This window comes from Falco peregrinus, chromosome 2, assembly GCF_023634155.1.
Source record: "Falco peregrinus isolate bFalPer1 chromosome 2, bFalPer1.pri, whole genome shotgun sequence".
Taxonomy (NCBI): Eukaryota; Metazoa; Chordata; class Aves; order Falconiformes; family Falconidae; genus Falco; species Falco peregrinus.
The window spans coordinates 45168359-45189772 of record NC_073722.1 but is presented as its reverse complement, the minus strand read 5'-3'; the positions used below and the strand labels follow the sequence as shown (position 1 = coordinate 45189772).

The window sequence follows — 21414 nt, the reverse complement described above, 5'->3', positions numbered from 1 at the left end:
CAACTGAATATCTAAGTAGATCTCTTCTCCTCCCAATGCCTCTTTGCTCCATCCGTGTCCTCTGTGTTTTGAAAATATTGCATTAAAATCTTATATTGACCTCATAAGCGAGATAACTTTATTACTGTTGATTTTGACTTCAAAATAAGCATCAACAGTCTAATACTTACCTCTGACTTGTGGCTGTTGCATTTGACTGGGAGGACACTTGTGGAAGTGGCTGAGAAAAGTATTACTTCCTATTCAGAGACACCTTTTCTCCTGCAAGATTGGGCAGGTTTCTGATGATACTGAACCATCAAACAAGATCAGCTGAAATTAAGAACTGAAACTGACCTGCAGTTTATCATCATATTCAACTAAAAGATGACATCAGTCTCACCAGCTTGCATTTTGTGATATTGTGATTTTTCCCGGCCTAAATAATCAGCGTGTCTCTAGAGACAGTGAAGAGTGTGACAGGGTTCTGCGTGTTTTTAACCAGGATGCATTTCCTTTTGGAAGTGTCACTATCTATTGAGACAGCCCGTTTGACTGAGGCAGGCCAGATGCTACGCTGTTAGACAGCTAAAGTTAGACAAGAAGAACGCCAAAGTTAGCATTTACTCATAGCACTCCATTTAACATCTCCTTTTCAATCATTTATAGAATGACATCAATGATTATAAAGGGAACATCTGCTGATGGCTTTAGGAGGTATTAAGTTTGGAATGACTAATTTAGTCATATAATTAACAGAAATATGGTTTGTTTGGCAGAATAGGAAAAACACACTATGGAGATACTGATGATAATTGTGAGAGGCCAGTAATAGAAATCAAAATGTATCACTTTAGTACATTACATGTCTGAGTCTGTCATTCCAAAGTAAGTGCCTCTTAAAACCAGATGCTCCCTCTGCAATATTTGATGTGTGTTTATAATGGGTGGACAAAGGAGATATTACATCTTTTGTTATCACTAAGCACCAAGGTCAAATTTGGTAAGTAAGCAATGGTTTCAGAGATTTAATTATATAAAAAATAATTCTGTTTAATTCCTACAGAAATGTGTCTGCCTTTGGGGGATTTTCTAGAAGGTAGCATTTTAAAATTGGTAATCTTTTTTCTTTTGTCAGGAGATATAAATTTTGAAGTATGCTTTCTTTTTTAACCTTGTAAATATTAGGAACATAATTCAGATCTTCTCTTTTTTAACCTTGTAAATATTAGGAGCATAATTCAGAGCTCTGTTTTGGCTGAGGGTGTACTGGAATAATAGTAATAGGATGCATGTGGCTAGTTTTCACACTGTAGCATAATAAAACTAACAAAGATGGTCCTTCTCTAGAATGTTAATCACTGGAATTGCAAGATATATTAATACAGGACAAAAAGTGATTTTACTCTATCTAAATAAAACTTACTGACCTTTCATTATTTAAACGGTTAGAATTTTTGTTTCCAGAGTCTTCAGAATTTATTATTTTCCAGTTGCTCATTTATTCTTTAATATATGATTTCATTCCATTCCATTCAAATTTATAAACTAACCTTGTAACACTGAGCACTTTCCAGTGTAAAGTTAAAGAGCTGTGATTAAGGCTGTTGATCTGTGGTTCATTCTTTTCCATCTTCTACCACAGTGTTTGTAGTATTTTCTTCTGCCAGGCTTTTAAAATTTATTTTATTTCATGGATTTTAATTAGGAAAAAATGCTAAGAAGTGAGTCTTGTATTTAAGAAAAGAAAGGCAGAATTCTTCCCTCCTCTTACTTTTCAGAACTTCCCTATAGATTTTTTTTTGCCAGTTGTTTTCACTTTGCAAATCAACTTTTGGTTCAGTCTCATAGAACTCCCACTTTTGGCAGATTTCTGACTGTCTGGTGCTGTTCCACTCCTCCCAGGAGGAATGAATTCATGAGCAGAGCAAAGGTGAGGAGTTGAAGGTTTGTGATAAATGAATGTTCTTAGATTATTCCATAATTCATACTGTGGATATTACTGCTATCTAGGTGGAATCTTTTGGTATACATACGTACATATTCAAAAGAATTACATGGCTGATTTTTCCCTCTGTGGGAGCTGAACTTATGCTTGTATAGTTCTTTATCATACAGGCTTTCCTGGTGAAAAGGAGACTGATCTTAAAAGCACATTACAAAGGGAGAAAAAGGAGATTGGACATTTTCAAAATTACCAAAAAGTTATTTTCTTTTCTAGAATTTGGTTCACTAGCAATGGTTTAACTATAAAATTTAATATATATTTTTTCTTTAGTGAAAGATTTTTACTAGAAAAGAAAGTCTAATTTTCTTCCTGACTAAATTTTCCATTTGTACTTAGGAGGTGATAAGTTTGGGGCCATAGTGGCTGTTACTGTTCCTTTCTGTGCCCTTTGAGAGATCAGACTCTGAAATGAAGCCAAAGCTGCAGCTGCAGCAGCAAACATGCACTTTTAAATGAAAAACATCTTGCTGTTTTCCCCTTCCCCGCAGTAACATTTTGCATAAGATGATAAATAACACATTGTGTTGCAAGGACGCCACAGTTAGCATTTAATTTTGTAGAGATAAAATTAAATACAGGTATAACAGTTTTCTTCATAGATTTTGGATTTTGCACATATTATCACACATGTAACATTATATGTAGTACTATGCATTCAGAAAAAAAAATACCTTCTGTCTTTTCTCAGGTTAAGTTCTTATTCTTCAGTTTTATAGAAATATTTTCAATTGATTGCAATTTAATACACAAGAATCATCCTGATATAAAATTTTGGTACTATTTCTTGTAATACTTTTATATAAACGAAGCTTTGTTTCAACGTGCTGTCATGTCAGCTTCGTATGTTTCTTCAGTTTTTTTAAATTCTAACATTTGTCCGTTGAAGGGGTGATGAATTATTGTGTGTGGAAATTCCACAATACCCTATTTTGCTTTGACAGCTGTATTTATTCCAGTGAGTTAATTAATGGGAATCCCAGTTGCTAAGATGATTTTCTGATGTGTCGACAAAACCCAAAGAAACAGCTGACAACTACACACTTTGGTTTCAAGAATAAAAATGGTTTCTTTCCTTTCTTTCCCTGCTCTTCAGATACAGAGTACAGGAATTGTGCATTGGAAAGAAGAATGAATCCAGGCAAATCTTTCAGTTTCACTTCAAAATTAAGTTTTGTAATAGTCTGTAATATTGCTAAATTAAAAAAAAACAACAACCCAAACATTTGAAGTAAAAATAATTTTCTTAGTTATCTGAACTACTTCCCATAGTGAATTAAGTTATGTGATTAAAGTGATTAATTTCTTTCATAGTCTCCTTTATACAGTAATCTATGATCTGAGATGTAGGAACCTTTAATCTAGCAGTTAAAGGCATAACAAGATATTACTGTGGCTGAAAGCAGAAGTCAGAAACATTTAAGCTGGCAATTAAATGCAACTTTTAAAACCAGGATGCATCTGACCTTGGTTTTGAGCATCTCACTACACTGAGGGCAATTAATAATTGACATTTCCTCTCATGGAAAGCGACAAATTCATCATAATTTTGAATCTTGAAATTAAAATTACATGTCTTTGAAAAAAATGTTCTGTAGCCTAGTCAAAAATCAAGACCGATAATATTAAATTATGTAAAAAGAAAAAAATGATTTCCCAATATGAAGTAGCAAGAAATTCTTTGGTCCTTGTTATTTAGCAGTTGGATAATATTATCATAGTGGATTCTTCTGGTCTTAACAGTCTGTGAATCTACAAAAAGCTGTTCTAATAATACATGCTATGAGTACAAGCAGAAGAGAGAACATTTTGAAATGAAGGATGACATTAGGGAGGCAGTCTGGTTTAGCAATTAGTGCATGGATTCACAAGTCAGAAATTCTACATTCTATTCCCATATCTGACATTGATTAGCAAGTCACATTAGGACTTATTATCGAAAGTCAGATATGCAGCTGATCATCTAATTAACATCATCATGGTATTAGCATAACTGCATTTGCAAATCATGCATGCAGAGCTTTAGCCTTTGTTTAACCTTGATCTGTGATATGAAAGCAATGTATGTTATGGATTGATTAAACCTTCTTATTCCATGATTTGAGCAGCTCACAATTTTTAATACATTTATCCTCACCAGATCCTGTCGAACTGAGTATTACTATTTATCTTTATTTTAGGGAAGTGGAACTGCAGCACAGAAACACAAGGTTCTGATTTCCAAAGATACTTAGGCATTTAAAGATGCAGATAACCAATTAATGAAATTTTCTGAAGTCCCAAAGAAGATCACATCCTTAAGTCCTCTATACATTTTAATGAGATTTTAAGTGCCTAAATCACTTTAGAATTTGGTTCTGCATCTTGTGAGGGTCTATGAAGTCAAAGTCCAGTTGGAAACTGTGCCCACATTAGCAAGTAGCACAGAACCAGTATAAGCAGTTTAATAAAATGAAGGAGTCTGTACTAAGGATATGGCTTTAACACATTTCATGAGGCTTTAATGCTGGGTTAGTCCTAGTCATGCTGTAGATGGAATGCTTGCCAAACCTCACTCTATTCACTTTCATTCCAAAATCCAGTTTGTGTGGGGATCCAAAACCAGTCCATAAAATGAATGAAAGCATTATTAAACAGGAATGGTCAGGAAATTTGCTTCAGAAGGTGACATCTGAGCTAAAATGATCATGCAGGCTCATTCTGTGATTCTTTGGACCAAAACAATCTAAGAAGTGTCTAAGTAATTGGATTTGTCTCTGCAAAGGGAGAGAATATTGATGCCCTTGCTTGAAAAGTCAGTAGTAGTAAGCAGATTTGGTCCCCTGAAAAGTATGGTAAGATTGTTTTGAAGTAGCTTACTGAGAAGCTGGACAGAAATGGTCAAAACTGACTTGAGAAGGGTTATACATGATTTATGGAAGTTAACCAACTTACCAAAACAAAATACTTAGCACCTGTCTAACTTTGAAAATATTGCTGTGTTCTGGGATTATTTCAGTAAATATTGTGAATGTATTTTGGCCAAGTTTATGAGAGAAAGCAATAATTTCCCATCCACTCCATTGCTTTCACATTTTCATGGATTTTCCGTATGATGAGAAAATGAAAGAAGAAATATGTCATTTCAGTGTTATTAATTATGTGGGTAAAATGAAAAACATTTATGAAATTAAATATACTTCCTTAAAATAAGGTGAAAGAGATATTAAAATTTTGAACAAATATGATTAGGGGTTTCAGTCGGGTAAATATTTCAAAGATCTCCTGGAATTACTAAATCCACTAACTGCTGTGTCATTGTTTTGAACTAATTTTGTCATTCTTACATTTTCCAGAGAAATATTACAGACATGAGAGGTACTCCATGAACTGGTATTTCTAACAGAAATATTTTAATTTTTCCAAAATATGAAATGAACTCTCATCACTGTATTTATGAAAAAAACCCTGAAGCAAAACAGTCCATGTGACAACTGCAGATGCACAAGTTTTTCTAAGCTATCTAGATTTCCTCCCTTTTTTTTCCTGTGCTTTGGTAATGCTGACATACTTAAGTAATAAATACACATGAGCATTACTCAAGAGAGGTCAGCAAAAGAATGCTGGAAAAAAAGAAGGTTCGTTGTTACTCTAATAGCCTTTTCATACCCTGAAATATTACATCAGAGTTAAAAATACATGATATAAACAACAGATATTGAAAATTCCCAAATGAATTGAATAGGGTCAGAGGTTAGTAACACAGCATGAAAAATCTATATGGATTTTAGACAAAAAAAATACTTGTTTGTATCTGGATTTTATGTATCTATGCATGCATTTATTTATTTTCTAGGACCTCAGTTATGAGGTAACAACAGTAAGTTCCTAGTATTTCCTTGCCATGTTCCTGAATGAAAAGATGTCTTAATCTACATCTTTTCCTTATCTTTGTGTCTGAGTGAAAACATATAGCCTTGGTGACTTGTACCAAACATTATGTATCATATAATTGTAGAATGGTTGGGTTGGAAGGGACCTCAAATATTGCCTAGTTCCAGCCTCCTGGCATGGGCAGGGACATCTTCCACTAGACCAGGTTGCTCAAACCTCCATCCAACCTGGCCTTGAACACTTCCAGGGATGACTCAAGAGAGCCTTTTTTCATTCTAGATGATTAAGCTACTTCTAGAGGTTTTCCAGATGTTACTGCCAAAAGGATTTGTGATATTCTTCAGAGTCTGCCAGTCTGATAGATAAATTGTAGGAAATATGTTTATAAAAGTATAGTACTCTTCTCTCAGTACTGGATGGGCAGAACACCTCAGCTGTCCGTTTAGTATGAGTACTACCATGCTTATAACATATTTCCATTTACATTATTAGTATAGCTTGCCAAGTAATTTACAAGGTACAGACCTAACCCTCCACATTTTCCTGTCTAAGAAAATATTTATATATAGTTTTCCTTTATAACTGGTGAGAATACTCACAATTTACCTCTGTTACCTTTATAACATTTCCTAGAAATTATTCCCATGATGTGTCTTCCACTCTAGTTTTAACTTTGTGAAGGCTTCCAGATTTGGAGACAAGAATAATTTATTTTTAATTGTGGTCCTTTGATTTGTTAGCCATACTGCCTCTTCTGCTATGCAGAAAAGAGGATCTCTAAACATCTCAGAAATAGAAGGCTATTTATAAAAAAAAGGCTTCCTACACTGCTTGTCTATATATTTATTATCTTGGATGCAATTTAAAACTTTAAAATTTAGGAGAGCACATACAATTTTTGTGTCCTTCTGCCACAGACATCTGTTGTAGTTTCTCTAGAAATGTCTCCATTTTCTGAATACTAACAGGTGGGTATAAAAGGTGGGACATGTTCTGTTCTCCAGTCTGATTTCTGAAGGCTCTGTCCTGGATTTCCCTTGAGAAATGGGGGGAGTGGGAAGTGAAATGAAGATGTCGATGGATCTTACAAACATCTGTTTATGTTGATTTTATTTTTCTTTTTAATAAAAGCTCTGTATCTCTTCAGAAATGTATGTAGCTTATAAATGGCTGTTATAACACAAAAGTTGGAGTTGGAAATCTGCTTCATTAAAGGCTGATACAACCTGACATATGTCCTAAATGCTATCAACAGCTTCATAACAGCAGTACCGTGGTGGGTTTCCATGAAAAACCATTTTTAATGATGTGGAAAGTCTCTATAGAAAAATATAGCAATCCTTGACATTTTGAGCATGAACATGAATGACCTGGTGTCTACCAAGATATTTGCTACCATGGATAAAATATAGTCGAGTGGAATGGATTTTTAAGATAGCTTCAAAAAGAATTTACAATGTATCTGAAAGAAACTTCAGTGAGAAAAAAGCCTTTCTACAAGAAAATGCTGTGAAGACATGATGAATCTAATTTATCTGTTGAGTTTATGGACAACAAAAAACACATGGTAAGATGAATCAGTGAGCAGTAGGGTATGGACTGACATACACACAGGCCACAGCGAATCCCAGCAGTGGTAATGTCTTTCATGATTAAGCAAAGTTGAAGCTGGTAAACTGCAGAAAACAGGGTTTGGAATTCCTCGGTTTTGTATAGGTTATCCTAACTGATAGAGCTTTTGAAATCTGGCGGAGTCAATGAATGCTGCTGAAGAGAAGGTCTTACAAAAAAGGTGAGGTACGGTTATGGGAGAGCCATTCATATTACCAAAAGGGTTGACTTCCTATTTCTTGTTCATTTTTCCCCCTAGCATCCAGCAGTGGCACATCCCAGATACTGTTCCTGCTTCAGGTGAGAACTGATAATAATAATTATTAGATAATGATAAACAGGTGAGCTCATAATAATGCCATGTTCCTACAAAAGCCTACATTCAGTAATAGGCACCTCTTTCACTGTGTTTTACTGAAATAGAAACTTTCTAATATTATGCTTTGTTTGTCATCTGCACAGATTTGAACTACTCTTCTATTTTATTATCTTAGAGGTAGTCAGATGTCACGACCACAGGTAGCAGTGTTAGAACAGACAATTATTTGACAACATCTTTGAGAGGTGACTGGAGAGGTCAGACAAAGATAGTTATTTTGTAAGATCTATCTGTCTGCTCTTTTCTATATTGCCTAATACGAGTATATGCATATCATGCTCATTCTGAACTATGCTAGTGTAATCCAGACTGAAAGATGAGCATAAGACTGAACCATTCTGGCTCATATACCTGCATCTTCTCTCCCCAGAGACCAGGGCCCAAGGAGAGCTGACGAGTCCAGGTCTCATCTCAGGTTTTACCTGAGGTAGAATAACGAACAGGGTGCATGCCTCAGCCTGAAAACTGCAAAAGTCTTTGCTGTTTAAATGACAGCCTATTTTTACTGCTTTTATCTTCATGGCAGACGACAAACTGGAGCTTTTTGTTCATGGTTTAACTTCTATTTTATGATGGTGCTTGGGGTTTTTTTCCCCTTCTGTGTTAGGTTCAAAAGGGTGTGACAGAACAGCCGCAAGAAAGGCTGCCTCCACTTTTCCTGGCTGTGGCAGTCATGTCAGGTGGACAGGGGGAGAGAAAGGAGGAGGTTACAATGCCTGCACGCAGACTGAAAGACTCCTGACAAAGCACATGGCTTGCCTGTTGCGAAGGAGCAGCTCTACAGCCAAGCCTCAGAGGTCAAGGAGAGGATACATTCCTCGAGACCCAGAGGGAGACTGTGTGAAGGTTGCTGCAACCCAAGAAAGCAGTGCAAATTGCTGGACTCCGGATCATCTGGAAGGAGGAGCTCATTCTTAAAGGAAATAGGAAAGAGGGGAAAGATTTGTTTTCAAAACTTTTATTTATCTGCATCATTCAGATCTGCATTTTCTCTGTTTTAAGGGGTTGTCCGTGCTCTAAGAAAACATACAGATTGTAACTACTTGAATGTTTTGGGGTATGCTCATTCTACAGATAAGATTGGCTAGTGCTACCTCAAGGTTCAGACCTCCTCAGAGTCACTTCAAAACCTCATAAAGGGAAATGTTTATAGATAAGCGTTCTGGGATGGGGCCCCCCCCTTCCCTATTTGGAAGTGACTACAGAAATATTAGTAAATTATCCCTGGTGTAATTTATTTGGCCAGTCCTGCTGGTAGAAGAAGACAAATAGCTACTATAATGGACTAGAAACCATGGAAAAATAAGCTTGCTGTTTAAACTCCTGGAGCTAATCTAAGCAGTGATGACAAGATGTCTCTGGTTAGTACAAGAGATTTAAGAGCACACTCTAATACTGTTTTCTGTTTCCCTCAATTTTTGCCTGCTTTTCTATCTCTAGATGCTAAAATCAAACATTTCCATTTTCCAAGAAAGCACCTATCTTATAATACACATAAAAAAAAAAGTATATTTCCTATTCTAAGACATCATTTATTTATAAAATCTGTGGTTCAACTTTACAAGTTCACAGATGTGTGGGCCACCATACAGTCAGCCAAGTTCTCTGCTGTCCTATATCCTCAAGCAATCCTAGTGCAATCCAGAAAAATAAATGTATAAGCTACAGGACTAAACTATCAACAAAAGACATTGATCCCTCTGTAAACTGAGCATAAAGAACTATGCATTTTTTTACCCATATTCCCTTCCTGTTTTGGGATAATTGAGAGTGTTACTGAACATGAACTGAAACCTAAATGCCACATGCTTTGTAAAAGCATTGTAACCTGAATCCTATCTGCATTGTCTTCACTGAGCAAATCTGCACCATACTTAACTTCGTTAATATCTGTTATATTACACTAGCTATCTGAGATGCCAATGGATTGGTGTATGAGAGCAATGGTTGGTAATAAGTATAATTCTGATTGTCTGATTTGCTATATTTGATGGGACTTTGTTGAGGTATTCAACAAAGAAAGTACATAAATAATTTGATACTGTGAAATATGGGATTCCTGTGTTAATGGTCTGAGGTTTATGATGCAACATGTGCAGACTCACCTTCAGAAATTACTATGCAGTTCACAGGAGATTTTACAAACTGCTGTTTTCAGAAATATGTTATTTTATTATCATGGGGAAAAAGGCAGGTCAGGTACTACTGTCACCATTGTAAGCATCTGTAAAGCAAGCTTCTCATGCAAAGAATTAGGAAAGATCTGCAGATCTTACCTGAAGATGCAATGAAATGACTGCTTGTATTTATATCAGTTTTTATAACACTGTGATAATTATTAAAGGACAAATATTGATATTGTTGCTGGGGTAATCCAAATTTTGGCAGTGATATTTCTGAGAATTCTTTCACTGTCAGCATCGCGTTGTCTGTGACTATTTTACTCACAAGTAGTAAGCTGCTTATACAATCTAATTTGCCAAAAGTTACTTAGCCAAGAGAAGAATCAAAATCACTATTGAGATAAAGACATCTGCTTCTGCATTAGAACACCAGGGAAAGCAAATGCTGATGTAGTTTTCAAAATAGCGAACATGAAAAGTAGAAGATGCCACAGAAATGTGTTAAACAGAGTACTGGTAACTATCAAAGTCTTGTTAAAAAGAGAAGTCCCAGAGAAAGATTTCAGGACTTCCAGAAAAAGCAGAGGATCCACACGAGAAAAGATGTAAAGACTTCTCTTTATATCATACTACAGTGTGCAAATAAACAAACAGCACTTGATGAAAGAGTTCTGTTGGCAAATTTGATGACAATACTGAATCAGCAGTGGCCAACAAGACAAACAATGAATCTAGTCTCCAAACAGACCTTCATAATCTTGAGGAAGCCACCAACATCAAAAACTTCAACAAGGAGCCCATAGTTTTTCCCTGGTGCAAAACAACACCATGCATCAACTTAGAATGGGAACCGACTGGTTAAATAGCTGAAAAGAACCTGGGGATTATTGTGGATGCCAAGTTGAATGAGAGCAAGCAGTGTGCTTTCTTTGTGAGTCAAGCAAAATGCATACTGGGCTGCATCAGGAGCTCCAAGGCCAACAGACTGCGGGAAGTGCTTACGCCCTGTGCTCACCACTGGTGAGGCCACATTGAATACTGTATTAAGTTCTGAGATTCCTAAATCAGAGGGATATTGAGAGACTGGAGAGGGTCCAGTGGAGGGCTATCGAGACAAGCTAGACTAAAGCACATGACATAAGAGGAGAAGCTGTGGGGTGTGAGCTGGTTTAGTCTAGCGAAGAGGTCAAGCAGCCTTGCAGTCACTTAAAGCATGCTCCTGTCAAAGACAGCCAAGCCAAAACTCTGCTTGGTAATAACAGATGATGTAGTAAGGGACAACAGCCACAGACTGCACCTTGAGAAGTTCAGATTGCTGAGGAGGAAAAACTTTTCCACAAGGAGTGTGGTGCGGCACTGGAACTGGTTACCCATGGAGATGGTAGAAATCTCTACCCTTGGTGCTTTTCATGCTCACGCAGACGAAGGCAGAGCTGGCCTCACCTAGTTAGGTGACAGCCCTGCTTTGAATGTGAAGTTGGACAAGAGAGCTCCAGAAGTCCCTCCCAACTAGTGTTTCTATGATTCTATAAAATAAATTGAATAAATACTGTTCGCAAATCATTTAGGAATAAATTGATTCATTAGAGACTATTGAGTCCATTATTTAGATGAGTAAATCAATGCTTTTAAATTTCTGGTTTTGATTGTCCTGGCTTTTTCTATTATAGCAATTCTAGAGACAGAAATGTGTCATATTATAATGATCATATAGGGAAATTAGTGTTCATATAGCAAACTATATGGGGACTGGAAAAGAGAAGAATGTAGAAGATCACTGAATTCTTTCCCCAGTTCTGTGCTTATTTACCCTTAGTTTTAAGGGTAACTGTAATGGTTTAATGCAATTTTATTTTTGGGGGGTTGTTTTTTGATTTTTTTTTGTTTTGTTCCTAATCCTGTAGCTTATTCAAAATTATAAAATGTCCAAACAACTGCTAGAACAGTTTCTCAGAACCCATAACTGATCATATATTCAGTAAACCGCACTGTAACTCTGAAGAAAAGGTTAGGACAAGAAGTGAAGAATAATATCTTTTCTTAATTGAATCTGCAAACAGAATTCAGGGTGGTTAATTAAAATGTGGTCTGAGCAATGGCTTTTCTATTGACAAAAGAAATTACAATATGAGCTTTATATCTTTTAAAAGAATAGGTCAGATTCTTATTATGTTCACATTGGCACAACTGTAGAGTATTTCTGTTCATGATAATTTATATTTATACCAGTGCTTCAGAATTAAAAATCTATTCAAGTATTGCTAGAAATACAGTGCTTCCTAGCATGATACTTGACATTGATTTAGTTTTTGAAATAAAAGAAGTAAATGAGCAGTACTGCTTCCTGAAATATAAATTGATATCAATTCATCCTTAATTTGTAGTTAATGTAGAATATAATGTAGAAAACTTAAATTTCTCATCTGTTTGTCAAGTTCACTTTTTCACTGTAATAATTGATAAATAAAATTCACACTCAGGCACTTATAATTATTAATAATGCAAGGATCTGAAACAGCAATAACAATTACAAGAGATTATATAACCCATTATTTAAACAGCAGCTTTCTTCAATTTCAAATTAGCAAACTATTTTTTTTATAAATTCACTTTCTGCAATACTGGTAAAAATACTGATTTAGAAAATAATCGTTCTTACTGTTTGCATTCCCCTGAGTTTTGTTGGGAACCAAAGGGCAAATGGAACATTTTATTTCATTCATTATTTCTGGAGAAAAGCAAGTTTTTTGTTGTAGACAAAAAAAACTGACCTGTGGTCAGAAACAATAATGCCTTACATATAATAGTCTTGTTTCTTCTGCTTTATACTACTTTTAAGACCTTTTGTGCTCTTGGATATGTATGTCATGAAAGCTACTTTTTTTTCTGCTGTCAGAGTTGGTAATTCTGTTGAAAGTTTCTTTCTGTGCATTGGGGCATATTTATAGCCAAGTTATAAAACAATTATTGATATATGCAGCACAATGTCTCTATGATAACCTCCCAGTTTACAATGTTTTAAATGAGAATGGCTGAATATTTGATTCCTTCAGCATAATGATAGAAGTATTGTTAGTTAAGAATATCCATTTGATAAGGGGCTGACTTCACAACATTTATAAAAGACTGTAAAAAAAGCCTGGTATAAATAACTTATTGGGAGGAGGTTTCCCATAATAAACTCTGTGGGCATCCATTTAGTTTTCTACAGTATTATTTATGTTTCATCCAGAGATCCTCCAAAAGCAGATGAATACCTGTGTGGAAGCTGCTGTCATTGATCAATGTACTGAGGTAGCTGCATGGAGATTGCCTCAGAACTCAAAAGAAACATAACTGCATGACTCTGTTTCTGAATTTATAGATTCCCAAGTCCATGTTCACCATGCTCTTTTAACTTTTGTGTCTTGAGTTTTGGAGAGACAGTGTTTGGTGCTGACTTAGGGAATTCTGCACTGAATTCCATTGCACGGTACAGACATTTATTCATGTTATCCATAGAAATCAACCCTATATCTCTCTTTTACAAACCTTAATTTTGCAATTACATTCCCAGGTGTATAGATCCTATGGATTTTTGTTCTTGATGACAGGTGAAAGGTTTTTGCTTTACCTGAAGCACTGCAATAAGATCAGAACAAATTTTGTTCATAATATAAGAACACAGGATATTTCAGCTTATAAGGGAGCTCAGGAGGTCTCTAGTCCAATCTCCTACTCAAAGCAAGGTCAGCTTTGAGATTAGATTAGGTTGCTCAGGGCTTTATCTAGTCTCATTTTAAAGCCTCCAAGGAGGGAGACTGCACTGCAACTTTGGGCCAACTGCTCTACCATTTGACCATTATGGTGGTGAAAAGGTTTTTCTTTTATATCCAGTTTGAATCTCTCTTGCTTCTTATAGCCATTGTCACTCATTCTCCCAATGTTCACCACTGCGAAGAGTCTAGCTTCATCTTGCTGACCTCCTTATAGGCACTGAAAGGCTACTATCAGGTTCCCTTGAAAGCCTTCCCTTCTCCAGACTGAATAAAATCTAGTGGCTCTTCACTGAACTGACTCAAATTTATGCCTTTCTTGTATGGAAGTTAAAGGGGGCTGCAGTACTGGATACAACATCCTAGATGAGGTCTAATGAATGCTGAATACAATACTGCAGGTCCCTGAGGTCTTTACTATGTCTAAGATTTTCGGATGCTATCAAATGGCATAACCTTTTTTTTTTTATCAGCTGTCATTAAACTGGAAGTTTGTCATTTTTCTTAGTGTGATTAGATCATATTTATAACCAAGCTAAGGAGTGACGATAGAGTTATATATGTAAATAGGAAAATTGTACTGATTTTTCTATATTATTTCCATGGGGGAAGGTAAAAAATATACCTCGGCCCCAAAATGTGGTCCCACTCTGTCAGTGGATCACAACTCCTCATTCCACTACTACTCTTAAATCTGCATTGACTCCTCACCAGTACTGGGGTGGGAAGAAGATACTGTGTTATGGTGGCAAATAATGGATCTTTTACTGAATTAGAGCTATGTGCAGACTGTGATATATGGGTGACTTCCCAGAAAAGATCAATTCATTTTTTACAGTACCTCATTATTCACATGAATTAGAGATGTAACTCTAATAACTCCACAGATATCATTTAATATATTTAAGACCGTTGGAAAAAATACAAGAAAAATGGACAAAATCTGACTATGAAGCAGGAAGTAATATAAACAAAGTGTGGCCTTGATAGTGACTACTTTAGAAATAAAATTTGGTGGTCTTCTACAGTGTTGCCACAGAGAAAAAAGACTGACATTTCTACAAGGCAAAGAAAGCATCAAATTGGTCTTAGAAAGTCAACACTTTGTAAAGTAGCCTTTGTAGTGGTATGAGTAGAATTATTGAGTATTTAAATATTTCTCCAGTGGAAATTTAATGGCAAACAAGAAGTACTAATATTAATGGTACAGGTCCGTTCCACTTTACAAATGAAGGGAAAGATGCAATAGGAAGATTGGAATTTTTTTTGGAAGATGCAATCCATATTTTCCACAAAAAGAGATCAAATTTTTATTCTTTTAATTATCCTGCTGTAGTTTTATCCCTCATTTTCCTGAACCAGTTTTCAGTTCTCTTCTTCTTAAACTTCTGCATGGACAGCTATCTTAGTTATTCTCTATGATGTAATATAAAACCTTTGAATTTATTAACAAGTGAGGGTTAGAAATAACAATTCCATTAGCAGCAAAAGGATGTGAGAAAAATGAAGTCCAACAAAAAAACCCCAAAGCTCTTCACATTGGAAATAGTGGAACAAAACCCTAAAACTGGTCTGTTAGACAAGCACAGTAAACTTGAAAACTACCAAGCTGAAATGACCACAGGGGGTTCTACATAGACTGTATACTCAAACCTACTGAAGAACAATAGAATGAAGTAACATGGTAATTAAATAATTTTTTTTTTACATTGCGTGTGTGCACAATACCATGAAAATATCCTGTCTTGTACTGTAATGAATCTATAACACGATACACATTAGATACTCTTCAGGGCAATTTTTGTTTGTTAGAGGATTTCCCGCAAATAGCTGAGGTAAATTTAAAAGCAGGGATTCCCACAACTCAGGTTTAAATTTACCTGAGGTAAATTTAAAAGCAGGGATTCCAACTCAGGCTGCCTCCAGCAGCTTCTAAATATTCAGCTTGTTTCAGAGTTCTGCTAAGTCATGCATGCTGTACAGCCCAGTGAGCTAAACCTGCTGGTACAGGCACTCCACAGATTAGCACCATGCTCTGAAATCTGACCCTCATCCCACAGCTCAGAATATCCCACTGATGAACAGGTCAAAGAAGCTGGGTTTTTGACTCAGGTCTGTGGAGTTTTGGTGGATAGCAAAATAGCATGAGTTCATCCTCCAATATTGTGTTGCAAGACCCTTTAGAAACAAAAAGAGGCAGTGGCAGCACCAGCTGGCTGTTGCAGTTATGCAGTAGTCTGAACAACGATGAAGTCCAGGGTAAAGGAGCTGCCTGAGTGTGTAGCCCTTGTGAATCTGCTTCATACCTGTCACAGGCATAAGCCATAGTATGGGAAGGAGGCTCCTGATTTGTGATTTAGCTGCTGAGCTGGAGGAGAGGATTTAAATTATTTGTTTCCAGTTCAGTTCATTATTTCCAAGATAACTTTTCTTTACTCCTAAAGGAGATTACAGGATTTTATGGTTTCTGCTACAGAGGAATTGGATAGATAACCTTGATGGTTAGATCATCAGGATGTTCCAACTGCTGAGTGCTTGTAGAGCCAAGAACAACCAGCTGTACATATTATGCCTGAAGTACTGTGGTGCAACAGGAGAAAATGTCTCTGACCTTATTAACTGTATCTGATTTCTGAAGGGATATTGATACAATGGAAAACAACTTCTGCATTAATATGATCAGTGATAGATTAGGAAACCAAAAGTGCTGGTGAAGGTGGCTATCCAGAGATTTCAAACCCCTTGGGTACTAGAGACCTTAGCAAACTGGAATAACTAAAGAACTCCCAGGCAACGGATGCATTGACAAATACAATCCCTAGTCTTACTAACTAACTAACTAACTAACTAACTAACTAACTTACTAACTAACATTTCCATGTAATTTGAACCCTGTATTGCCACTGACATGAGTGCTCCCATCTTCTTTTCAGTTAGGAGCTGCTTGTTCTATTGTGTTTCTTGTGTCAAACTGTCAAATGAAGGAACTTTTTTGACTGAAAGCTAACTTAAAAGGATTTGCTATTAACTGGGACAGTTCTTCAGTTTGTTTCACTCCGTAGCCACCTTTTACTGGTGTAAAGGGGGTGAAAATAACAAGCTGGGATGCAGAAAAGGGTGAGATTCTAAGATCTTCTTGCAAATCCTTTTGGAAAACAGAAAAGATGATATGGTTGCTATAGCTGCACAGTTTGGGTGGATGTGGGTTATGGGCAGAGGAAGAGGCCCAAAGAGAAGCTGTCTCTGGTTATGTCACAGACTCTGATTTGGTTACCTAGTGTTGGCCTACATATTAGGTTCTTCAATACTAGAAGTGACTTAATGCAGAAGATGACAGAAGAACTTTTTGTTGCTGATCAGTTTCACCGTGGTCAATAAAACGGATTTTTTCTTATCCTTTTCCTTATCTCAGATTGACTTTTCAATGAGCCCTGAATTAAAAAAACCCAACAAAACAAATCACCACCACCCACCACCCACACACACCCCCTAACCCCAACACCTTTACAATAGGAATTTCTAAACTCAAAATACAAGCTGAATTTGCTAATCCCTACTAGTAGGTTGAATGTTGGTTATTATCATCAATTGGAACAACTAATGCAATCCACTTGGGTTTGGATTCAGGAAAAGATAGAGATGCCTGAATCAGCCACTTATGTGTAGATGTTTACGTGAGAGCTAGGTGTCAATACAGTTAGTAGAGACCAGAGAGCTACTCATCAGTTATTCATTTGGTCACATATAGGTGTAAATTGAAGGGTAAGCTGAACAGTTCTCTAGATTCTATTGACTATAGCAACTAGATCTGCTTTATGTATAGTGGCAGTTTACATATCTAGTGCATGTGTACACACTCATTTTAGGTACCTTACTCTGCAAAATAAATTTTTATCTCAAAAGATAAATAAAAGTTAAAGCTGCCTTCACTACTGTTGTACCATCTAATATTGGGAATGCTCTATTTTCCTATGTAAATGCTTTATTTTATAAAAGCTTCCAAACCAACACCATCAGTTCTCCATGATAAAATATTCTGCTGCTTGCCATTCTGGTATTGAGATTTTACAACTTAGAGCTCAGAGGGTTTTGACTGAATGTAAACCTTTTGGCATTGCTGAGTGTCCATAATCGTATGTGTATCCATGGTAACTACTGGAGAGAAAGTATGGCTGTATAATCCTTCTTAAGTAATACAATGTTATGTTTTTCTTGGTAGACAAAGAGATGCTAGCTAGTCATAAGCATATTAAACAGCCTGTGAATATCAAAGTTGCTTTTATACTCCTTACCAGCAAAGAGGAAATTGTTTTAGTAAAATTGTAATGTGTGGTAATACTTCAAAAATATAAATTCACAATTTCTGGTGCTTCTGTTTAGAATAAAGGTGGGCAAACTAACTTCAGATCAATCATTTTTGTTAAATCTCCTTTCTCTTAATCTTACAGTTTAATAGAAAAGTCATAGCTAATCATGCCAATCTTGTTGCTTACCAGACAAAGGACTAGATAATTCTCTGAAAAATCAAAATGGAATTTGCATCCTTTTAATGTGCTATATTCCTGTGTGATAGTCTAAACATGTTCATATAAATGTTTTTGTATGGTGCAAATGATTCAAGAATCAACATGATATTGACTGTACTGTTATATTTTTAAGTAGGGCTTTTCCTCTTGTTTTCTTGTTTTATTCATTATTTTTGGTTAGCAAAAATATAGAATATTTTAGACACAGTTATGACTGTTATTTAAAAACCAAAAATATCTCGACACCATTTTTGTTTTATACTTTCCAGCTTTCATCCTGTGAATCTTAGTAAAGCCTGCAGGAACTGTAAAACTGTTGTCTTATTGATAAGAAACAGCAGAAACTGCATGCTTCTGCACGTAAAATTAGACATAAGGCACACTTTGGCACTGATGCTTAAGTAAAACAAGCTTTGTATGCCTGCTCCCTGTAGCATTTGAAGTCTACAGAGGTGTGCATATGGCTGGAAAATAGATGGACTTGAAGAGACATAAACTTGAATAACAAAAGCTATTTTGCTTTAAAAGGGAAAGAAAAATGTCAATTTTATATACAGGCAAAATGGTCTCTAAATGGAAGAGGTTTTTTCCCAGTTTTCCATGAGTTTTCAGCAACTTTCTAATGGGGCATGTAAACTGAAGAAGGAATGCAAGCATGGGTTCTGATCCCACAGCAAATTTTTTTCTCCAGCTGCTGGTCCACAGAAATTTGGCACCTGTGGCTTCCCAGCCATGAAAGTAATCCATTGAGTAGAAATCTGGGATTTTTTTCTAATTTTTTTCTTCTCATCTATAAGATACACTTGATGTTTTGACATCCTTCACAATGTCAGGTACTGTTATGCTTAGCACAATTTCTATTTAAAGAATTAAGACTGGGAGTCCTCAAATTAGTATTTTCTGACAACATTACTTGGTATATTATTCTTTGTTTTCCCCCTCCTTCAACCATGGGGGTGGGGGTTTGGGGGGGCCAGGAAAGGAGAGAAGATAATTAAATAAATCTACAGTCCCTGTATTTTGTCCAACAATTTCATTATGAATAGAAGAAAGATAAGAATGGGGCTGTGGGTCTTGAAAATTTTAATCCTGAGAAATCTGTCACAGTAGAGCCCTCACTGTAAACAGGGAAAAGTCCAGTGTAGGTATAGTAAGGAAGAAAACCTCCATTTTGGACCAGGATCAGAGAACATGAATAAGGACTATAATCCAGTTTCCCTGTACGTATCTGCAGTCTTTAAGGAAAGAATGCCTCTTCAGTTTTCAAACTGAAATGCTTCAAAGTATCTCATTCCCACACTGGTAAGGTAGCAAAATAAAAGACTCAGTATATTGCTTTAACTGCATAGCTGATGTTGAGAAGTTTGATAACCACAAGAAATTGGAGTAATGGAGCTGTAGAATTGTTGAACTGGAAAGACTCTTGGATGCTTGGTACAAAGCATCATGCACTCCTATGCCAAGGGAAGAATCAACTATAACTTTTGTGATTTTTTTTTATATTTGTTTGTCTGCTCTGTCCTTAGAAACCTCAAATGACTTCCCAAGTTAATGACTTCCAATGATTCAGTTTCTTTTATCGTTTAGTAAGTTTTTCTTACAATAGCTGTGCCAAATTATGCAGCCTGCATGTATCGTTCCTGTTCCTGGATACATTCACAACACGTAGTCATGGAACCAGAATGATCTAGTCTGGTGATGTGCCTTTTGCCAGTAATTTTTCTTCGAAAGGAAAAGGCTAGTCTGATATATTAAATAATTCTGTGCTGGATCCAGAGCTAATTGCTTTGTTCTCACTTTAAGTGTTGCCCTGGAAGTGTCAGAGTATGTTTCAGTATGCACGGTTAGCTGGTTCAGTAATTGTGAACATAACAATACCTACTGAAGTTTCAAGCCACTTGGTAATAAACATGTAAACCTTAAAGAATTTTAACAGTACTCTAAGCAATATACTTTAAAACTTGTGAGACCTTTGCATAGTTCTACAGAGCTCCAAGGGCTGGAAAGATCACCCCCTTCTGATGTAAGTAGACTCAATTATCTAAGGAACCTGAGGATCTGGAATTCTGTGCATAGTAGGGAGCGAGCTGGATGTAATTCCAATATCATCCTTCAACAAACACTCAAAGAACTGGTAGAAAAGTATCCATGAAGTTTCTTTGCTCTTTTTTTCTTAGTGGAGCCTGGCTTCTGGAACAAAAATAAATAACGGAAAACTTTGCATTAACATAAGATGGAGGAAGGGACCTTGGAAATAAAGGTGGTCCCACATCTAGATTACTTAACCTGCTACAGAATTCCCATACTCTATCCAGATATTTAGGAATTGTGGTTATGGATGCTGAATCCATCTATGTTGAAACATGCAAGAGATTCCATTTTGCCAGGAGAATATTCAAAGGAAATTCCATTCAGACATCCCAGTTATTCATCTCTTGGCTTTTCTTCTTGATTTACCATGGGGTGGGGGGCAGAAGGGTAGGATAGGTTTCCAGTTGAAGTGCCACAAAGCTTAAACTGGTTGTTTGGTAATCCCCTCCTGGAGGGCAATAGTGTGCCACTTCAGCTATATACCTACAATGGCTTGGGAGTTTCATCTGAAATATAACTGTGGGGTTTTTTTTCCATATGCTGTACCATCATATTAGAGATCCGTGGAAGTACTTAAGTGACATTCCTCACAATTTCGGAGGAAGACCCTATGAAAGACTTTCTTCATGGTTTACTGTAAACATTTGAACTTAACTTCCTTTGCTGATCTGCCACAATAACATTTGTTAACCTTGTATGCATGGCACAAAGCCCTAGTTTTCCCTTATTTGAAAGGTAGTGGGGAAAATAATTAAAAATAAATATTAAACATTATTTCTTAATTGAGTCACTATATTATTCATAATTTTTCATAGACAATACAAACAATTTTATTGATGCCAATGTATGTACTGTGCTACAGAGGATGCATGATTTAACTGTAATAATAAGATTTTTATTTGGGTTTTTACTCTGAAGACAGCTAAGAAAAATCTCAGAGCTTCCCAAAACCACTCTTTCCAAAGAAACCACAATGTTACAGAGCCCTTTCATCATCCAGAATATGGTACTGTAGAACACAAAAATATACACTGTACTACTTTAAATTAATTCATATTTGCAGGAGACACAG

General features: G+C 36.1%; 1 long non-coding RNA gene across 1 annotated transcript; it reads left to right on the top strand.

The window, feature by feature from the left end:
* Positions 1-795: 795 nt before the first annotated feature.
* Positions 796-11459, top strand: LOC129783986 (uncharacterized). The gene is made up of 4 exons (XR_008746205.1): positions 796-982; positions 1849-1912; positions 7728-7768; positions 8455-11459. It is a non-coding gene; the product is annotated as an uncharacterized LOC129783986 (long non-coding RNA).
* The last annotated feature ends 9955 nt before the right edge of the window (positions 11460-21414 follow it).